The sequence below is a fragment of the Octopus bimaculoides genome, chromosome 2 (assembly GCF_046866305.1).
Source record: "Octopus bimaculoides isolate indiv1 chromosome 2, ASM4686630v1, whole genome shotgun sequence".
Taxonomy (NCBI): domain Eukaryota; kingdom Metazoa; phylum Mollusca; class Cephalopoda; order Octopoda; family Octopodidae; genus Octopus; species Octopus bimaculoides.
The window spans coordinates 12,539,323-12,553,749 of NC_142929.1; positions in this window are offsets into that span (position 1 = coordinate 12,539,323).

The following is a 14,427-nucleotide window of genomic DNA, read 5'->3' on the forward strand; positions in this document are numbered from 1 at the left end:
CATCCTTTCGGGGTCGATAAATTAAGTACCAATTACGCACTGAGGTCGATATAATCGACTTAATCCCTTTGTCTGTCCTTGTTTGTCCCTTCTGTGTGTAGCCCCTTGTGGGTAGTAAAGAAATAACACACATGCAAACATACACATACCTATGCACATACAGATATACACACATATATATATATGACAGGCTTCTTTCAGTTTCCTTCTATGAAATCCACTCACAAAGCCTCGGTTGACCTCGGGTTACAGTGGAAGAGATTTGCCAAATGCTCCAGGTTTCCTGCAATGGAACTGAAGTTGAAACAATGTGATTGGAAAGTAAGTTTCTCCCTCCCACAGCAACGCCTGCTCCTATGCAAGCCACACTTGTGCCTAAAGCCAAGCCCTCAACTATAGCTAAGCTTTCACCCAAGTTATTCTAAAATATTTGCTTATTTATTCACTACTAATTATCAAGCACTCTTCAAGCAAAAATTTTATGTTGTCAGGAGGGCATTAATACATATATTTATATGGATTAATCAATCAGTAATTTAGTAAATTGATTAGGTCAGATATATTGGTCTTTTGTTCTATTGAACATGTGATCATTAAAAGCAATAAATTATCGTTAGTGAAAGATAAGCATATTTCAAAGTAAATATGTAACAGGTAGTGTATCAAAAATCTAAAAATAATAAAAGGCTTCAGAAAAACATTGGCTCTTAGCTTTTGAGTCTCTAGAAAAAAACTTCTGAAGTGTGGCTGTCATCATCATCATCATCATTTAACGTCTGCTTTCCATGCTAGCATGGGTTGGATGATTTGATTGGGGACTGGCGAAGCAAATGGCTACACCAGACTCCAATCTGATCTGGCAGAGTTTCTACAGTTGGATGCACTTCCTAACGCCAACCACTCCGAGAGTGTAGTGGGTGCTTTTTACGTGCCACCAACACGAGAGCCAGTCCGGCGGTACTGGCAACGGCCATGCTCAAATGGTATTTTTTATGTGCCACCTGCACAGGAGTCAGCCAATGGTTTGTTCACATGCCACTGGCACAAGTGCCAGTGGTAAGAAATTTGTTTCCTAACTACATGGTTCTGAGTTCAGCTCCACAGTGTGGCACAGTGTGGCACCTTGGGCAGGTGTATTTTACTATAGCCTCTGGCCAGCCAAAGCCTTGTGAGTGGATTTGGTAGACAGAATCTGAAAGAAGACCATCCTATGTGTTTGTGTGTGTGTTTGCGTGTGTGTTTGTGTGTGTGTGTGTGTGTGTTTGTCCTCCACCTCCACTTGACAGCCAATGATGTTGTGTTCAAGTCTCTGTAACTTAGCAGTTTGGCAAAAGAGTCTGACCAGGCTTGAAAAAAAGAATACCTAAGTACTGTGATTGATTTGTTTGACTAAAATTCTTCAAGGCAGTGCCCCAGCATGGCCACAAACAAATGACTGAAAACAAGTAAAAAGTAAAAGTTTAAAGATATCTCTATGAACCTTATGCTATCATAAAACATTTTAGATGTCTGTTAGTCATAGCAAGAAGCAAAATGTATCCCCGATCAGAAGGAAATAATGTATTCATTTTCTATAGTTATTTGCTTTGAAACTATTTCTATCTAAAGATTCTTTGAATTCACTTAAATCATTCTCAGTGATTTATTTTTACTTGGAATGTTGGCTAAACTCTTACATCATATAAAATTGTCATTCTTATTTACCCTATCGTTATAATTCTCCATTGCCAGGAAATACTGTGTTTTCCTTTCTCTTTTGATTCAGTTTCTCATAATTTGGTATTGTCACTCTCTGTTATTAAAAGAGAAAACCAGGATAACGAAGTGACATGATCAGAGAAGAATGAAGGCTGCGGTGGGCGGGAGGGAGAATGTATTGCAGGATTTAGTTAAGTCCCTTTATGTTGTGACTTGTAATTCTACTGGAATTAGTTTTACCTTTTATCTTCTGTAGTGATATACAGGAAAATTATTCAATTGATTATCAACTTTCTGTTTAAATTTCTGGTTTTGTAAACATGTAAGAAATACCATTATTATTAAAGGAGGAATAATAATTTGTGGTTTCTTTGCAGTGGTACCACATTAGAAGGAATGATTATCATTTGTTATTTAGCCTTGTTTCCAACAAAATATATGTGCTAATATTTAGCAATTATTTGAACTGATAGAAGAAAAATGTTTTGAATTGTTAATCTTACTTTTCCATTTTTCTGTAAGACATCAGTTTTTCTGCTATTTAGCCCTAGGAAGCTGGACTGCTTCCTGTCAGCCTTGACACATTTCCTGTGTCCTTATGTTTGTGAGGGGGAGACAAGCACCTCCACCCAGCCTAGCCTGCATTCAGAGACATGTTTCGAGTCTTTGCTCGTCATCAGCCTGAAGTAGCACGACCAGCTGGATGAAGGTGCCTGTCAACCTCTCACAAATATATATATTTCTAGTGAAAACACATTCACTAGGGCAAAATAGCAGCAGTATGATTCCCTTATTGGGACTGTCACATTAAGTTGACAGTATACAACTGCTTTATCGTAACACTGCTGCTTAAGTCTCTTTGTGAGATTTATAATTAGATCATTTCTAATCAATATTTTTTTTCTATTGGATGCCATAAAAACATGTTGTTCAAGCTGGAATTGAACTTATAAACTTATAGTGTTAATATACAAAATTAATAGATAACTTTTTAATCCAGTGGCTCTCAGCCAGTGTCCCCATGACCGTTGGGGTCTGTATGACCCTTAGGGGTCCATGTAAGACTTTGTTGGTGCAATAAATTGTTTATATTTCTACAATGCGCAGGACTGGCTGTGTGGTAAGTACCTTGCTTACCAACCACATGGTTCTGGGTTCAGTCCCACTGTGTTGCACCTTGGGCAAGTGTCTTCTACTATAGCCTCGGGCCGACCAGAGCCTTGTGAGTGGATTTGGTAGACGGAAACTGAAAGAAGCCCGTCATATATATGTATATATATGTGTACATGAGTGTGTGTATATGTTCGTGTGTCTGTGTTTGTCTCCCCACCACATCACTTGACAACCGATGGTGGTGTGTTTACGTCCCCGTAACTTAGTAGTTCAGCAAAAGAGACCGATAAAATAAGTACTAGGCTTACAAAGAATAAGTCCTGGGGTCGATTTGCTCAACTAAAAGCGGTGCTCTAGCATGACCACAGTCAAATGACTGAAACAAGTAAAAGAGTAAAGAGTAATGCACAAAACATTTTAACAATTTTTCTGTACAAAGGCCCCCGCCACACACACACACCTGCCATTCTTTTTCTGTGTGGCAAAAGCATAGGAAGAATGTGTTTATGTTTTAAATATTTCTCTTATGACCAGGATTTCTTATAGCTAAATTTATTTCAGTCTTTCTGACTCAAGCTGTGTTACTGATTACTCTTTTACAAATCGACCCCAGGACTTATTCTTTGTAAGCCTAGTACTTATTCTATCGGTCTCTTTTGCCAAACTGCTAATGTTACGGGGACGTAAACTCACCAGCATCGGTTGTCAAGCGATGTTGGGGGGACAAACACAGACACACAAACATATATACACACACATACATATATACATATATATGGCGGGCTTATTTCAATTTCAGTCTACCAAATCCACTCATAAGGCTTTGGTCGGCCTGAGACTATAGCAGAAGACACTTGCCCAAGTTGCCACACAGTGGTACTAAACCAAGTGGTTCGTAAGCAAGCTACTTGCCACCCAGCCACTCCTATGTTGTTGTGCACGAAATATATATATTGTTTGATAGTTGTTTCTAGCAAAGGCCCAAGGTGTAAAATTTTGAGTAAGGAGGTTAGTTAATATCATTGACCTCAGTGTTTGACTGGCATTTATTTTGTCAATCTCAAATCAATGAAAATTGACGGTGACCTTGGTGAGATTTTAATAATAATGATAAAAATGGCAACTTTAGCAGTAGTAGTAAGCTGTGCTGGTGCCACGTAAAAAAAGCATCTATTCCAGTGCTATGTAAAGGAGCACTTGTACTGGTATCATGCCAGTATCGCACATGAAGCCCCTGTGCTGGTGCCATGTAAGACTCAGCAAAGGGGTTACCAAAACAGATGACTGAAACTTGATGCAGCCCTCCAGTTTGCCAGCTCCATGTCAAACTGTCCAACCCATGCCAACATGGAAAACAAACTTTGAATAATGATGATGATGTAAGCTGGGGTAAAAAAGAGATAAGAGAGTAAAGACTAAAGAATAGAATAATTTGCACTGACACCTTTCAGTATCGGTGTTAGTATGCATGATTTAGTATTAAAAATATCACATATTAATTACATTTTGTGATTGTACATCTCAAAAAAGAAAAGGTTGTAGTAAACAGCGAATGCTGGAGAATAGTTTAAGATATAAATCATTAATATTGATCATTATCATTCTAGTTTGCAACGGAATTTGGTGCAGGCTGAGCTATGGTAGAATCTTGTCATTTAGTCTGTTAGAAATAGGAATCAAGTCTCTCTCAAAGCTCACTTTTCACCCTTAAAAGCAGTGGCGTATGGGGATTGCTGTCACAGGCTGTGCTACCTTATTGAACCTGCTACTCTGGTATTTGTATAAGCCTACAACTTTAAGCAATATATATAATCACTGTGTGTTTATCTTTATATTCAATATCACTTAATCTTTGTTTCTAAGTGTGAACTATTTAAAGTTGAACAGAGATCATGACCAGATTATTTATAAAGGAAATTTGCTATCTTTGGTGAATATCCAGTGCTCTCCCATCAGGTTCAAAATATGGAACCTTGTTTAAAATTCAGAGGATACAAACAGGATAATGTAGTCTATGTACGGAAATAAGAAAAGAGTGGATGGTCAAAACTAGGATCTCTTTGATCAAAAACCTACTCAATCAAAGTTAACCTGGCAATGGTAACCATTTGGTGCCTAGTATTTGTGGAGTGTAATGGTAAGAAAAATAGTTAATAAATTATTATGGCGGCAACAAAGATTCTCACAAAAAGAGAGATAAAATTTTCACTGCTAAAATTTTAATCTGAAACAGGAGCAAAACAGAGATATAATACTGGCAAATTTGATTACCATCATGAACAAACATACACATGTAACTAATAATTTTCTAAGCTGAATACACTAAATATAATTAAAAATTATCTTAAATCTAAATGAGAAATTTGGAGCAACAAAATTTGCCATACAGAAACAGACTATTGTCACAAGGCACATTATAAGAAACATGTACAATCATAGTAGCATAAATGAAAATTGTAAGCTTTGTCACAAGATTTCCAATACATTACACCATATTCGATCTGAATGTCCAAAAATATCCCTCCAAAATATGCTTGGAAACAGCTAATGACTGTCATTACATTGTGAACTCAATGAGGGCAAAGATAAAAACAAAAACTTAAATAATCCATTAGTGGTCACCCATAATCCTAGAGACCATAATGTCTTACATTCAACCAAATGATACCTTCCAATGTTATGTCATTCGTCAAATTTAAGAAAATTAATTGAAGAACCATAATTTATCAACAGCTGAAGACAATCATCATATCTTGGAGGACTATAAGCAAAGGTGAAATCCCCATCAGGAGAAGAACCAACATGAGTAAGAAAGTAGCAGACAGCTTGATATTTATGCAAATGGAGAATACAAAACATTTTGTTCTGGTGCCATATAAAAATCACCCAATACATTCTGTAAAGTGGTTGGTGTTAGGAAGGGTACCCAACTGTAGAAACCATGCCAAAACAGACAAATGGAGCCTGGTGCAGCTCTAGCTGGTCAGCTCCTGTGAAACCATCCAATGCATGCCAGCATGGAAAATGGTGATGATGATGATGATGTTAACGATGATGATGAACTACAAAAAGCAAAAGAAGAATACCTTTTAAGAATTCTGAATATGAAACTAAGCCAGAAATGATCAACACTGTTATTAAAAACAACTTCCTCTATATAGATTATCCCATAACATGTGTGTTTGAAAAGCTATAAACAGCAAAAGCACTTACACATACAAACACTTCTTTGTATCATTCTGATTAAAATCTTTTTTATATAATTACTAATCTTAAATTTTAGAAAGTCTTTCTTCAGATATATATGTGTGTGTGAGTGAGCATATGTGTGAGTGTGTGTGTGTGCGTGTGTGTGTGTGTGTGTGTGTGTGTGTGTGTGTGTGTGTGTGTGTGTGTCCATGCGTACATACACGTGCGTACACTTGAGTAATCTGTTTTGACTCTTACAGAAAAGATTCTGTGATGTTGTGATATTCGTGTGAAGCTTGACCTTTACTTAAGAACAAGAGTTACATGGAATTCTTAAAGTATAAACTGTTTATTAAGAAGCGTCTAACAAATAAATTCTATTTTCCACAACAAAATTCATAACACTCTTTCGTTAATCAGCATTAGAATGCTGAATAAGTTTTATCTCATGTAGTACCAAACTACAAAGTCAAGGAGTTTACACTGTCTCAGCAATTTAATTAGAAATAATAGAACTTACAAGAAATATGCTGTAATTGTTACAACAAATGATAGAAAATTCTTTAAAAACATTGGAAAGTTACCCATAAGGATCGATAAAAGCATGCTCTAGAAAATATCACGAATAGTTTGTCAATATTGTTAAAAGCATTTTGAATATTTGAATCCTTTATCTTCTAACAGATATATTTTGAGATATAAGAAATGAAAGTATTGATGTATTTCTAAAATCATAAATGATAACAATAATAATAATAATAATAATAATAATAATAATAATAATAATAATAATAATAATAATAATAATAATAATAATAAATATGTTGGTTTTTATGTTTAGTTATCAGCTTGTAAGCAAGTTGTAATCATTTCTGCTAGTGGCTCTGTTAAACACAATTTATTTTACTGAGTTGAAGCAGAAATCCATATTGGAAATGTTTCTAGTCAGTATCAAGCTTTTGTTTGAAAGTATTCAAAAACTTCTTCTGTAACATTTGCTAAAATGTTTTCAAGGAATCGGCAAGTCTGAAGTTAAGAATAAGGTTGCATTTGTAGCTTGTACTTTTTCTTGTTTCAGACTTTATTACTCAGTCTCTCTCTTTCTGTGTGTAAGCGTCTATGTATATACATATATATACATACATATATATATATATATATATATATAGATATATATATATATATATAGAGATATATTATATACAGAGCTAACCACAAAGAATTTTTCCGAAAACAAAGACTTTGAAGGAACAGCTTTGTAGATCCTTCGCAGCTCTTGCTGATAGAGGAATCTTTTGATGTCGGGACTCATTTTTGTTTGCAAAACTCATTTGATCAATCTTTCAACTTTTTAAAATGGCCTGTGAAATTCAATTGGATTCTTTTACCTAAAGTCAATAACTTTAATGCACCAAAATTGGAGATGTTGTTCATTTTAAGTATTTGGATTTCTTTGTGGTCAGAGAACTTTGTTATGATAGCCATTCTCCCTAAGATCTTGTTTTTGACAGGTCATTTAGCTATAAGAAAAACTTTTTGATTGAAATTGCCCTTTTAATTGCCGCTATAATTTTGGAACCATCTTTTATCTGTTACTTGCTTCAATCATTGAACTGTGGCCATACTGGTGCATTGCCTTGAAGTATCTGAGTCATATGAATTGATCCCAGTACTCTTTTTTTAAAGTCTGGTTCTTATTCTGTCAGCCTTTTTTTTTTACCATACTGCTAAGGTATGGGGATGTAAACACACCAACACCGGTTGTCAAGTGGAGGTGGGGTGGGACACAAACACAGACGCAAATACACACTCACACATACTTGACTAGCTTCTTTCAGTTACCGTCTTCCAAATGCACTCATAAGGCTTTAGTTGGCTTGAGTTTATAATAGAAGACAGTTGCCCAAGGTGTCATACAGTGAGACTGAACCTGGAACCATGTGATTGAGAAGCAAACTTCTTACCACACAGCCACACCTGTGCCTGAGGTAAGATTCTTTAGAATCTGCAATATGGAAAGTACTTGAACCCATGACTATAACCAAATGAAATGAACCTTGCAATATAGCATGAGAATAAGAAAACTAGAATAATAGAAAACCATTAAAAATTCTCAATCAAGAAATACATTCTCGATTATCTTTAATAATGTTTTTTTTTTGTTTCCATAAATTTGGGCCTTCCATAAGAGACTTTTGAATAGGGCCAATTAAAAGATTTTGGCATTTCCTTTAGCATTTCAAGTAAATGGTATCAAATAAAAAGTGCTTATCTGGATATTTAATCTACAATTTTAGTTTGGCTGAAAGCTTTCATGCACATGAATGCTCAATACTGAATGAAACTGGTGATTTCTTTAATCTCATTATCAAACAAATATTTCATAATCTCAGCTTACCAATGATGCATGTACTTTTGCATTGCAATGCATGTTATCTAATTAAGATACAAATTCTTGGCTTGCATATTTCCTGGGGGATTATCAGTGTATATTTTCAAGCATATGAAAAATATTTAGTTGAGCAACCTCCTTCAGAATATGCAGTAAAATATCATTTGGTTCTGGAAACTGTGACATTTAGGTTGTTGATTTTATTCAGTAATAAGGTCAGGAAGTTTGTTATTTCATGTTCACTTAATATTATTCTGGAATGTTTCCAAAATTCTCTACAGAGGAAACAGTTAAAAATTCAATGTTTGTTTTTTATCCTTGTTTTAAATCCTTGCTGTTGATATCATCAACACTTACTTTTATTTTCAGCTTAAAATAAACAGCTTTCACTTACCTCTTGTATTAAGAAAATTATGAAAACTTGTTTTGGATAAATATTTAAAGCTAATAAGAAAGATCATGAAAGAGCTTATTAAATTGATTTGATGTTAGGAATAAAGAATCAAACGTTGTTTGAAAGTTGAGAAGATAAAGAAGGAATTGTTGTCTTGATTGCAAGCCAGTGATTTATTAATTAACGAACTTTACAAAACTCACCTCATATGTGTAAATTAGTTTGTTCAGTTTATTTAAGCCTTTAATATCAGTGGGTTACAAGCAATGATTCTGTAGACAATTATGAAAGGTACTTGGTCACTGATAAAACTCCATCACATGATTGAAACTAGTCCAGCTGATCTTCATGGTAAACCAACTTACAGAACTTTTCTACAGACTTGTCTGTGGATTAGTTTTTGTTGATTTGCAAGACATCAATCTATATCACCTGTATTTTTTCCCACTATACCTTAACTCTCTCCACTGTCACAAAGCCACATCCTTCACTATTACTTCCCATTCCCATTTGAAGGATTTGTGTCCTGCAAGGTACTTGATGGCTTTGTCAATACTGGTGCCACATAAAAAGCATCAGTGATGGTGCCACATAAAAACTACTGGGGCCAGTCCCACATAAAGTGCACTAATGTTGATGCCATATAAAAAAGCACACTGTACACAGTGATTGGTATTAGGAAAGGCTGTGATGACGACAATGACGCTGGCAAAGTAGAATGCCTCCAGTTTCCTCAGCTTTCAGATTTCCTTCATAGCTAATATTCTATATTAATAACAAAGCAACAAAACTAAAGAACTAAAAATATATACGATCAATCCTCTAAATGTGTAATATATGTATCAATGTATATATATGTATGCATATGTATGTATATGTATGTATGTATGTATGTATGTATGTATGTATGTATGTATGTATCTATCTATCTGTCTATCTGTCTATCTATCTACCTCTATGCACGTGCACACACACACACACACACACACACATGTACGCATGCATACGTGCACACATTATATATATATATATATATATGTATATATAAAGGATGCAGTGAATAAATTGTTGTGCAAATTACGCAAAAATGAAAATAACTCTGACATCTCATTTTAACAGATATATTTACCAAAATTACATAAAAATATCTTGAAATACTAACGAGTAAATTTATTCAATAAGCCATTGGCTGCAACCACGATCTCCAGGTGACTTTGAAATCTCCTGCAATTCTTCTGGATGGTCTCCTTGTTCAAGTCGGTGAATGCTGCCATAATCCTTGCCTTCAGTTCATCTTTGGTGTTTCAAGGAGTTTTGTTGGCTTCTCACTCAATTGCACCTCACACATAATAATCATGGGAGTTGTAGTATGGGGAGTTAAGTGGCCAGATGTTAGGGATGATGTGGTCTCAGAAATTGTCTGACAGCCACGACTAGGTTCTTCTGCTTGTGTGGCATGGTGCAGTGTCCTGTTGCTAGACATAGGGTCTTCCAGCAGCCTTGGGCCGACTTGCTATAACCTTGGACTGACCAAAGCTTTGTGAGTGGATTTGGTAGACAGAAACTGAAATAAGCCTGTCGTATATATATATATATATATATATATATATATATATATATATATGTGTGTGTATGTATATACATGTTTGTGTGTCTGTGTTTGTCCCACCAACATCACTTGACAACCAGTGCTGGTGTGTTTACGTCCCTGTCACTTAGCAGTTCAGCAAGAGAGACCAATAGAATAAGTCCTGGGGTCAATTTGCTTGACTAAAGGCGGTGCTCCAGCATAGCCACAGTCAAATGACTGAAACAAATAAAGGAATAAAAGAATATATATATATGTGTGTGTGTGTGTCTTTATATGTGCATATGTGTGTGTGCATATCTATGTGTATTTGTGTGTGTGTGTGTGTGTGCATGCACGCATGTGCGTATTTGTGCATATTTGTGTGTGACGTGCATGTATTTAATTTCAAGTCTGTTTTTCATGATGGCACATGGTTGCTGGCCTAGCTGAATGGATGAGAAGTTCACTTTACTTACTAGTTCAGTTGACTGAAAAACTGGATATTCATATATTGAAACTGATAGGAAAATCCATCTTAAATATATATTATGTATATATATATATATATATATATATATATATATATACAACAAGAAATGATATTTGTCTCTTTTTATATAGAAACAAAAGGGTTTATAGGACAGCAAAAAATGCTCAAATGTAAATGAGACGAAGTAGTAAAGAAATTTTAGTTGTTTATATTTAATCTTTTTATAGGCCGTTCTATTTGTATTTTATTCGAAATATATATTTTTACCTTCTGTGGTTTTATGTATATGTATTATTTTTTATGTGTTTGAAAACCATGGTGATTTTAAAATGTGATTAAATGTTTGAGTGGTGATGATATATATGAAGTCATTGACCCAAATTTAATGTTTGTTCTACAACCAATGCTACGTTATATAAATATAAATACACACATATATATATATATATATATATGATCTTATCTGCTCTATTCCTTAACTCTTGTGTTCTTATTCATATACCCAGCAACCCTGGTTGCCTACTATGAAATATAAAATGAAATTTTTTCACCTTATTAAACTTCGATGCAAAAAAATCCACAACCTTCTGCCTCAATAAACCATTATTGTTCCTGAAAATTGTTTTTTATATTTACTACGGATTGCTGGAAGCTAACTTTCTTCCTACACCTCAATCCTTGGATCTTATATTTATCATCATCATCATCATTACCATCGTTTAATGTCTGCCTCCCATGCTAGTATGGGTTGGATGATTTTACTGAGGACTGGCGAACCAGATGTCTACACCAGGCTCCAATCTGATCTGGCAGAGTTTCTACAGCTGGATGCCCTTCCTAACGCCAACCACTCCGAGAGTGTAGTGGGTGCTTTTACGTGCCACCAACACGAAGGCCAGTTAGGTGGTACTGGCAATAGCCACGCTCAAAATGGTGTATTCTACGTGCCACCTGCACAGGAGCCAGTCCAGCAGCACTGGCAATGACCTCACTCGAATGTTTTTTCATGTGCCACCGGCACAAGTGCCAGTAAGTCAACGCTGGTAATGATCACACTCAAATGGTGCTATTTATATGCCACTGGCATGGAAGTCAGACAGCTGTTCTGGCAATGATCACGCTTGGACGGTGCTCTTAGCGCTCCACTGGTACAGGTGTGATTTCACTTGCCCCAACAGGTCTTCGCAAGCCAAGTTTAGTGTACCTTTATTTTATTAAAACAAAAAAAAAACCCTGAAGAGATTCTGATATTGTTGATTTGAATCCCCTCAAGAAGTATGTAACCTTTATTTTATTAAAAGAAAAAACCTTGAAGAGATTCTGCCCCACACAACTTAAAATGATAACAAATACATAACATTGGATTTAACCCAAATGCTTTGAATTATGCATTACCATGGGGCCAGAATCGAAACATATGTAGGTTATTGAGTTTTCTACTGTGTTTTTTAAAAATTTGTTTGTATTTAAATCTTAACAACAAACTATGATACAAATAAACTAATTATACATCCTCAACTCTCCCTTTTCTTACCTTATTAATTTTACGTATTATAATTATCCATAACTCATCGTAGAGATTCTCGTCTAATGTGATGGAGATTAAATCAGTTAAATTTTGGATTTATTAATCCCTAATGAGGATATGACATCCTTGAATTGACTACATATATATATATATATATATATATGTGTGTGTGCGTGTGTATAATATATATATATATACATGTGTGTGTATGTGTGTGGAAAAAAGTCAAGGTAGAAAATGCTAAAATAATTTTATCACAAAAACCATTTTAGTACCGGTTTCAGTCATGGAGACTTTTTCAACTGTAAGTATGGAATACAATTAAATTTTGGGAAAAATTAAAAGCTTTTTTAAAAGAATATTTGCATAGTATTCAAATACAAGGAGCATTTTCCTTGTATTTGAATACTATGCAAATATTCTCTTAAAAAACTTTTCATTTAATTTCACCAAAATTTAATTGTTTTCCATACTTAGAGTTGAAAAAGTCTCAATGACCGAAACTGGTACTAAAAGATTTTTTATAAAATTATTTTAGCATTTTCTACCTTGACATTTTTCCATATATATATATACATCAACTCGTGTGTTCCTTTTCAACCTTCTACATACATACATATATATATATATATATATATATATATATATATATATATATATATATATATATATATATATATATATATATATAAGATGGAAAATGAGTGCTCAACGCTGTATTGATGGATAAAAGTCTTCATTAGTCAATCACCAAGGCAACCAGTGGTTTCATGTGCAGAAGTCTCCACAATTTTCTATTGATCCACTTGAGAATGTTGGCATTCTCTAAAATGGAGACGATTACCAACAATACAAAGTGGATTGCTTGAAATGTTTTGGTATTTTTTCCCACATGAAACCAATAATTGGCTTGTATATAATGTGTACATGTGTGTGTGTGTGCATGTGCATATATATATATATATATATATATATATATATATATAGATAGATATATAGATGTATATATAAATATACATATATACATTGATACATATACATATATTACACATTTAGAGGATTAATCATATATATTTTTACTTCTTTAGTTCTTTTGTTTTGTTATTAATATAGAATATTAGCTATGAAGGAAATTTGAAAGCTGAGAAAACTGGAGGCATTCTACTTTGCCATCATCATCAAATTGTAACCCACATATATATATTATCTTCATCAGCATTATTGTATTTAAGTCCACTTTCCCATGCTTGCAAGGTCAAATTGAGGCAGATATTCCTACATCAAATGCCCTTCCTGTCATCAACATTCACTCGTTTCCAAGCGAGATGTGTGTGTTTATACATAAACACACACTTATACATTATTGGTGCATTGTTGTCTTTCTATGCTATGTTGTACTGAAGAATATATCAACAGATTCCACCCAATACCATTTATAACAAATGGATGCAAATCTCTTATCATGACTAAACCAATTGAATAATTTAGTTTTCTTATTTTCAACTAATTTCTTTGATAATAAAGCGCCGTCATTTTTTAGATTTAGATTATAATATAAGCATATTTTAATTGCTCAGTTTGTTGGTACATAGCTCCAGGTCAACTCTGATGAAGAAGGTACACAATCGAAAATATTTGAGCCATTGCTTTCTATCATTTTTAAGGTGTAGTGTATATAGGGCTACATTATCCATTGTGGTTCTTCCTTAAAATGGTAGAACCTAATTTGAAGGGGATTTGACTGCTGTTTCTATCAGGTCAAATATCCACGATTGCTTGGTTTCCTTATAAGCATCTCAGTTTTCTATAATCATAGAATGTCAACTGCTTTTTCTCTGAACATATTATTTTCCTTCTATTTCAAATATGACTTGTAATTTGTAATAGAAGAAAGTAATTGCAATTGTGATGGCTTACTATTTCAATAGATTTCAGATTTTTTTCAATTTCTTTATAAAACTACATACAGATTTGAGCATTGATGCAAAATTGGCATCAAATGGATTATCAACATTTTTATAGCTATGAATTAAATTTTTACTATGGTAATGAA